Source organism: Arachis ipaensis, chromosome B02, assembly GCF_000816755.2.
Source record: "Arachis ipaensis cultivar K30076 chromosome B02, Araip1.1, whole genome shotgun sequence".
NCBI lineage: Eukaryota > Viridiplantae > Streptophyta > Magnoliopsida > Fabales > Fabaceae > Arachis > Arachis ipaensis.
Window position 1 is genome coordinate 28,953,514 of NC_029786.2, and position 7,727 is coordinate 28,961,240.

Here is a 7,727-nt window from a genome sequence, read left to right on the forward strand (position 1 = left end):
AATAAAAAGGATCTAAGGCTTTGAGCATCAGTGGATAGGAGGGCCTAAAGGAATAAAATCCTGGCCTAAGCGGCTAAACCAAGCTGTCCTTAACCATGTGCTTGTGGCGTGAAGGTGTCAAGTGAAAACTTGAGATTGAGCAATTAAGGTTGAGGTCCAAAGAAAAAACAGAGTGTGCTTAAGAACCCTGGACACCTCTAATTGGGGACTTTAGCAAAGCTGAGTCACAATCTGAAAAGGTTCACCCAGTTAAGTGTCTGTGGCATGTATGTATTCGGTGGTAATACTGGAAATCAGAGTGCTTAGGGCCACGGCCAAGACTCATAAAGTAGCTGTGTTCAAGAATCAACATACTGAACTAGGAGAATCAATAACACTATCTGAATTCTGAGTTCCTATAGATGCCAATCATTCTGAACTTCAAAGGATAAAGTGAGATGCCAAAACTGTTCAGAAGCAAAAAGCTAATAGCCCCGCTCATCTAATTAAGACTGATCTTCATAGATATTTATGGAATTCATTGTATATTCTCTTCTTTATATCCTACTTTGTTTTTAGTTGCTTGGGGACAAGCAACAATTTAAGTTTGGTGTTGTGATGAGCGGATAATTTATACGCTTTTTGGCATTGTTTTTAGGTAGTTTTTAGCATGTTTTAGTTAGTTTTTAGTATATTTTTATTAGTTTCTAGGCAAAATTAATATTTCTAGACTTTACTATGAGTTTGTGTATTTTTCTATGATTTCAAGTATTTTCTGGCTGAAATTGAGGGAGCTGAGCAAAAATCTGATTCAGGCTGAAAAAGGACTGCGGATGCTGTTGGATTCTGACCTCCCTGCACTCGAAATGGATTTTTTGGAGCTACAGGAGTCCAAATGGTGCGCTTTTAATTGCGTTGGAAAGTAGACATCCAGGGCTTTCCAGAAATATATAATAGTCTATACTTTGCTCAAGGATAAATGGCGTAAACTGGCGTTCAACGCCAGTTCCATGTTGCATTCTGGCGTTAAACGCCAGAAACAGGTTACAAGTTGGAGTTAATCGCCAGAAACAGGTTACAACCTGACGTTTAACTCTGGAAATAGCCTAGGCACGTGTAAAGCTCAAGTCTCAGCCCCAGCATACACCAAGTGGGCCCCAGAAGTGGATTTCTGCACTATCTATCTTAGTTTACTCATTTTCTGTAAACCTAGGTTACTAGTTTAGTATTTAAACAACTTTTAGAGATTTATTTTGTACCTCATGACATTTTAGATCTGAACTTTGTACTCTTTGACGGCATCAGTCTCTAAATTCCATTGTTGGGGGTAAGGAGCTCTGCTGTGTCTCGATAAATTAATGTAATTATTTCTGTTTTCTATTCAAACACGCTTGTTCTTATCTAAGAAGTTCATTCGTACTTCAATATGATGAATGTGATGATCCGTGACACTCATCACCATTCTCAACCTATGAACGCGTGACTGACAACTACCTCCGTTCTACCTTGGATTGAATGAGTATCTCTTAGATTCCTTAATCAGAGTCTTCGTGGTATAAGCTAGAATCCATTGGTAGCATTCTTGAGAATCCGAAAAGTCTAAACCTTGTCTGTGGTATTCCGAGTAGGATTCAGGGATTGAATGATTGTGACAAGCTTCAAACTCACAAGGGTTGGGCGTAGTGACAGACGCAAAAGGATCAATGGATCCTATTCCAGCATGAGTGAGAACCGACAAATGATTAGCCGTGCGGTGACAGCGCACCTGGACCATTTTCACTGAGAGGACAGATGGTAGCCATTGACAACGGTGATTCACCAACACACAGCTTGCCATAGGAGGAACCTTGCGTGCGTGAAGAAGAAGACAGGGAGAAAGCAGAGATTCAGAAGACAAAGCATCTCCAAAACTCCAACATATTCTCCATTACTGCATAACAAGTATTTAATTCATGCTCTTTTATTTTCCGCAATCCAAACTGATAATTATAATTGATATCCTGACTAAGAATTACAAGATAACCATAGATTGCTTCAAGCCAACAATCTCCGTGGGATTCGACCCTTACTCACGTAAGGTATTACTTGGACGACCCAGTGCACTTGCTGGTTAGTGGTACGAGTTGTGAAAAGTGTGATTCACAATTCGTGCACCAGTAATAAAATAGAAGTTTCTTAACAAGTCTCTTGGATTTTATGTTTTAGAAGCCAAAGGATTGATATTATCAATGTATTTATTATTAAATAAAGATGTTCTTTAATTTTGTATTATAGCAATAAACATGTTGTATAATTTTTCTTGTGTTGAAGATTTATTGATTTTTTTATTGTGTTGATGAGAGTTGTTTTAAAATTTATTTATTATTTTATTTTAAAACGGTTTTTTGGTTGGACCACGGTTGGACCTATGAACTATTGAACCAGTGAGTAGAACGGTTTAATGAACGGTCCGGTTCTCAGAACCTTGATTTTGAATTATGCAGAACTTATCAGCACACATACACTAAAAATTCTTAAACAATACACTAAAAAATCTTTGTGTTACACTGAAATTTGATGCAGATACAAAAAAATATTTTCTTTAATGCAGAACTTTTACATTACATTCAATTCAAACCATCAACGATGAACAACAAATTTTCACAAACAAAAACAAGATTATTCACCTATAAAATCATAAACTACTAATGAAAACATTAACTAGAATCGAACCACACCTCAACCACTTGATTGGATTCAAAACAATAATCAACTTTGTTCTGGTTCAATTGACAATCTGAACTTGAATGATTCATTATCTTCAACAATGAGATAAATGTTCAAAACTGATTTTAGAGCTTAATTACAAAAAAGTAGAGAATGAATGAAGAGAAACGTAGAGAACGCAGAGATGGAATAGAACATAGATCGAAAATGTTGAGAAAATTCGAAAATAGAAACGAAATCTTTTCGAGAAAGACAGTTATATATTCGCGCGTTGATTGAAAAGTTAGTTAGATTAACAAGCACGTGAGGTGAATTAGGATAAAATGACTTGTATGGATTTGTATGGAAAAATGACTTGTATGTGGAGAATAATTGATATTATTATAGTACTTAATGTCAAGCACATATCATTCGACGGATCTCTATAATTTAGTCGACATCATACTTTAACTTACGAAAATGTTGGGTAACCAAAATAAATTAGCTAAAAATAGTCAAACTTTACTTTATTTAATATTCGTTAATTGTTGTAATAATTAATAAATACTAAGTAAGATAAATTCTAGCTTTTTTTTTGTCTTCCTAATATTATCGTTAACTTATCATATTTGTATCTGACAAATAGCTAAGTATTTTTTTTTTTTTTGCTACCCACTATTAATGTAATTTTCCACATTCGCATAATTAGATTCCTATTTTTATTCTTAACTCAAGTCTGATTTTAATAGAATCACTTTTGAGTTGAGTGCACAAAAAGTAAAAGTAAGAACCAGAAAACTTAAAGACTTATTTGGTTTTCATACTTATTGTTTTTTATTTAAAATAATTTTTATTCTTAAGAACTTGTAAAAAAATATAAAATCTTATTTTCTGTATTTTAATTTTATTCTTGTTTATATTTTTCTTTCACAAACTTCTTATAACAAAAAATGACTTAAAATAAAAAACATAAACTACAAGTATCCTATACTTCTCTAATTTGTCGGTATATCATCAATCTATTAATGTTGGTATTTTAGTTTGCATTGGGTGTTAATTGAAAAGGAAGCTTCCAAACAATGAAATGACAACAATAGAGAATGGTATAAATGGCGTTAGCTAGCTAGCTGTGGAGCTTCATTTCATTTTTATAGTTTCTGATCGAGAACTAATGACTACGTGATTTGCGGAAGAGTAGGCCATTTGGTATATATATATAGCTAGTTTCTATGTTTAGACTTACATAGGTTGATTTGGTTTTTTATGCTTCACGTATAGGTTGGGTGAACTTTGTCTGTTATCCTAATTACTATGATGAATAGAAATGTATATGAGTTGGCGATAATTACACCCTAAAAATAAACTAATTGGTGTTGGAGAGATTAAGGCTTTTATTTTAAGATCATGTTACATGATTAAGTCATTTTGGTAATTAAATTTAACTAAATCTAACATTATTATAAGGATGGTGTTTGTTTCGGTGCGATAATAAATTCATATGTACCGATTTGTTTAAAATATGGATAAATAACAATAAGTCATGTGGAATTTATTTTTTCCGTCAACTCTTCTCAAGGTTTTCTAGTGCCCTTTTCTCCTTTTCCTACTCTCTCTCTCTCTCTGTGGTGTTGCATTCAAGCTCCCTCCCTCTCTCCTCTCCGGTCTCGCAATCAAGGTCATCGTCGCGATCAGAGAGCGTTGCCATCTTGTGGGCTCCAGAGAGCGTCGCCGTCTTCCTGGTTCCAGAGAGCGTCGCTGTCTTCCTCGTTCTTCATTACTGTCACCAGCCTCTCCCTTCTAGTAATTCTCTCCGTGTGATTTCTGTGATTTTAATTATTATAGCATTGGTGTGATTTTTGTAATTAAGGTAATTTGATTTTATTTCTGTGATTTTATATTAGTTGTTAATTTTGACAAAATGAAAAACTTAAGCATCAATTTGAGGGATTATTGCTGGAGCTTTTGAGGTTACTATCTTGCCTGGAATTGGGGCCTCATTAGCGGAAGTATTAATGGATTGTGTATTGACTTCTATTCTAGTGGTTTCAATGGTAACTGAATATTTGGTTGAGCTTATTTTGCTTTCTTTGAAAAGAAATAGGAAAAAAAAAGAAAAAAAGAAAAAGAGAAAAGAATCATGTTTTTTAATTAACTAATATGATGAAAAGAAACTTTCGTTAAAAAAAGAAAATAAAAGAACTGATTGTAGCAGTTCTTTAAGCCATCTAAAGTCTATAGCTTACTTTAGCATATTAGAAGAATCATGTTAGTTTATTCATTTATTGTTTTAATTATCTCTATTCAGCATCTTTGATCCGAGAAGAGTAAGCAAATCCAGCAATAAAATTTACAGTACATGAACAAGCTTTCATCAAATCAACCATTTATATATTGAAATAGTGAATGTTTTGATTGGAATTGAGTTTCACGTGTGATAATGGAAACTACCTCTTATATGAACAATAAAAGATAGAAAATAAATTAAATGATATATTGATCTGCACAAAGCCATAAACTCTAGAGTCTATAGTTCAAATACAAATTCATTCTCAATTTCTATGAATTTTTGCAAAACAATGAACTACCTGTGTATTATTCCCTCTCATTTTCTCATCTATGTTCATCACTTCATCTAAATTGCTATTACTTCTTCACTCAAGAATGTAGAACTACTTGTTGAATTTGGCATTTCTTCTTGTTCTATTACATTCTCCACAGTTTCTTCTGTAACACCCTATCACACAGAGCCTTATGCTTAAGTCATAAAACAGAGGTGGCGAGGTATTACGACCTCTAAAAAAATAAAATTTAGTATATATAGTAGTGTGAGAAATATTTATAACTAGGAGCCTTTGAATAAAAAGGGGTAAAACAAAATCGTCAACTTGAAAAGCGTAACACTCCGGTCGATAACGTAACGAAACAGATAAGGAATAAACTAACGCGAGTGTATAAATAAGAGAGTGCCAAAGATACAAATATCAAGTCTCAAGACCCGGTTTGCGAAGATAACCGTTCCGAGCATAACAGTATACATATATATATAAAGTAAGGAACCCAAAAGAAACCCAAAAGACAAATTGATGGTGTATTTTGGAAAACGAATTTCCAAACACCTAAAACTAACCGGCAAGTGTACCGGGTCGCATCAAGTAATAATAACTCACATGAGTGAGGTCGATCCCACAGGGATTGAAGGATTGAGCAATTTTAGTTTAGTGGTTGATTTAGTCAAGAGAATCAAGTTTTGTTTTGAGTGGTTTGTAATTGACAGAAGCTAAATTGCTTGAAAAGTAAAGGGAGAGGGAAAAATTGCAGTAAATTGAAGAAAATAGAAAGTAAAAGTGCTGAATCTTAAAGAACAAGTAAATTAAATTGCAGAAGCTTAGATTGCAAGAAATGTAAATGACTGAATCTTAAAGTGCAAGAAAGGTAAATTGCTTGAATTATAAAAAGGATTGGGAGTTGGGATTACAAAATTTAAACAAGCAGAAGTAAATTGTAACAAACAGAAAAGCAAAAGACGAATTGAATTGAAGTAGATCTCAAACAAAGAAGTAAAAGTGCTTGAAGAATTAAAACAGAAAGTGACTGATGCTTAGTTGCAGCAATTTAAAAGAAGGTTGAAGATCTCAGGAGTGGAAGAGACTAGAAAACAAGTCTAGAACTCAAATCCTTCCTTGATCCAACAAGAACAATTGCAAAAGAAAAATGGAAAAGTAAATTGCAGAAGAAGTAGAAGGATAGAAGCAGTAAACAGAATTGGAATTTAAATCTCAAATTCTAAAATTATGCAGAAAGTAAACAAGAGATCTCAAGGTGAGATTGAAACAGGAGTTCTTCAATCCTCCACCCAAGATCCAAGATGAAAAGTAAAGAGTGCTCAAGCAAGAACAAGGAAGAAGAGAGATCAGTTCTCCTTCCCAATTCTCAGAAATCCAAATTCCAAGTAAAAACCTCAAGGTTACAGAGAAGTAAAAAGGTAAAAGTTCAAAATCAAAGTAAAGGTACTCTCTAAATCAAACTAGCTTCTATTTATACACTTTCTATTCTTGGATTTTAGAATTTGGGTGGGCTTTTTAATTTGGTGAAGATTTGAATTTAATTGGATTTTGAGTTGAATTTTCAGCCCAAGAGAAAATTGCTCCCAGGAGGATGCTCTACTCTTGTGGGGAGCGGAGTATTGAAGCTTGTCTTGGGGCTCCTTGTTATGTGCCAAGGCTTGGAGGGAATCAGGATAGCGCTCCGCTCTTGTGGGGAGCGGAGCATTGGCTGCCTTGGTGTGTGTCTTGTGCGCCTTGCCTCCCTGGCCGTGTCATGTTGCATGTGTTGCACCAAGGAGTAGCGCTCTGCTCTCCTTGGGAGCGTAGCATTCCTTGTTCTTGGGTGAGGTCCCAAGTTCAAAACCTTGGGAAGGCATGCTGGCTCTTTTTCTTTGTGAAGGAAATAAGGGTGGCGCATGCAAGGAGTGGAGGTGCCTTGGGTTCGAAACTTGGGGAATGCCTTTTGTGTATTTTTCTCTTGCCAAGCTTTGTAGTAGCGCTTCCTTTCCTTCCTTAGGTGCTTGGTTCGATTCTTGGGGAGAGCATTGGCAAACCTTTTTCCTTTAAATTGTTTTGGATGGAGCCCGATAATACTCTCAAGGAGAGCGGAGCATTGTTCTTCCCTTCCTTGTTTCTTGGTTCCAAATTGTGCTCCGCTCTCAAGGGGAGCAGAGCATTAAGCCTTGCTTTCTTGGTTCTTTGTTGTTCCCTCATTGGAGTGTTGTGGCTTGCCTCCTTCATTGTGCCACGCCTCTTTTCCTTGGGTCACGCTTCTTAGGCCACGCTTTCCTGTTTTCTTATTTTCTTTACCTACAAGTAATCAAAACAACCAATCAAAGTATCACCAAATTCACAAGGTTTATAAATCAATTAAATATCAATTACATTTAGCTTAAACCTCATGATTTACTATCAATTAACTGGTGGTTGTTTGATTCAAAGAAACCATACAATTCCACTCCAAATTACTAACTTACAATGCAAGAAAGTGCATAAATCCTATTAAAAACAAAGAAAAAG